This window comes from Myxine glutinosa, chromosome 10 (assembly GCF_964187855.1).
Source record: "Myxine glutinosa chromosome 10, kmMyxGlut1.1, whole genome shotgun sequence".
In the NCBI taxonomy this organism is placed as follows: Eukaryota; Metazoa; Chordata; class Myxini; order Myxiniformes; family Myxinidae; genus Myxine; species Myxine glutinosa.
Window position 1 is genome coordinate 24,903,554 of NC_136270.1, and position 1,616 is coordinate 24,905,169.

Consider the following 1,616-nt stretch of genomic DNA (forward strand, 5'->3'; position numbering starts at 1 on the left):
AATGCCAAGTTTCATTCATGTATCATAACGTGATTAAAATTTTCAAATGCCTACATATTGATTGAGGTTTTTTTTTCATTTGTATAAATTTCCATCACGAAGGTCTTATAATAAACCTGGAGGGACCAATGAGGCTCAGGTAAACCTATTCAATTCTGTACCTTTTTCACATTCGCACAGTACCTTTACCTTTGTTTTCCATCAGCCAACCCGAGAGGCTCATTGAAGGACAACTTATCGCAATTTACACCAAATGTAAGCTGCACCAAAAGGTCATTCAGTTTTGACTTTAAAAGTCTGCCAGATAATTAACTCACATACATGGGACATTTCATGTAGACGATATCCACCCGTTTCGTGTCCAGGTGACGTTGGCATGGCCACAGGTATCAGCGATCAAGAAGAATGTCTCCCGACAAGGTGCAGGTCCTGATCAGGAGACATCTCTCCTGGTTGCTGGTACCTGCACACAATCCATATGCCCATATTAATGTCCAAATAGTTGATTGAAAAGTACCCTATCTCAGCTGTCCTGCATATCATGTACAGGTAGTGGACAAAAAAATTTGGAAACACCAATGTAAGATAGTTAATGGGGCGTTGGGCCATCTACGTGCTAAACGTAGACGTACGGGCTAAACCTCGTTTTTTCTCAGCAACCATATGTCCGATTGAGATGAAACTTTCAGGGTTGGACTGACACCCATGCAGAATGTTTTTATGATAATTGTGACATCATAGGTCAGGTGGTATGGCAGCCATCTTGGATTAAAAGCAAATAATCGTAAAAAATATTTCTCGGAAACCGCTTCACCGATCGATGTGAAACCTGTCATTGCTGGTGAAAATGATACTTGAAAACAGCTGAAGGGATTTAAATCAAAGTTGTTTATTTTATAGGACAGAACGAGGGCATCTACCCATTGTGGATGCCCTCGTTACTCAATATATCGCCATGCCTAGTCAATGACACAAAGTTTTGAGTCAATCGATTTGGTGGTTTGGGAGAAGATGTTTTTTTAAGGTTTTAGGTTAAATCCAATATGGCTGCCAAACCATGTGACCTACGATGTCATGCCTCATATGCGGAAGCACATTGGCGACACAGTCGCATTGCTCTAGTTTATTAAAACAAAAGGTAAAAAAAAAACATCAAAAACTTGAAACCAGAAATCAAAGCCATAATCATAAACAAATAAATGACAATAAATCAAAAGCAAAATAATCAAACAAGTAAATAAGAATAAAAGTAAACAAAAATCCGGCCATAAATCAATTCCATCCACCAAATTAAAAAACAAACCCCAAAGCTCACCCCTTCCCATGTTTATCCCCTTTGCCTCTGCCGCTCCTAGGAGGTTGGCACGAATGAGGGACCAGGGGCCTCCTCGCGGGGAGCAAGAAAAGCGGGGACCAGGATTGGAGAGGGGAGAGGGGGTCCGAAGTGATCTGGTCAGGAATACACCTGACTATTGGCCTCTCTCTCTCTATCTCTCTCTCTATCTCTCTCTCCTCTATCTATATCTCCTCTATCTCTCTCTCTCTCTCTCCCCCCCCCCCTTCCCACGCCTCCTCCCCCCAAGCCCTCTCCCTCCCACACATCTCCCTGCTCTTAA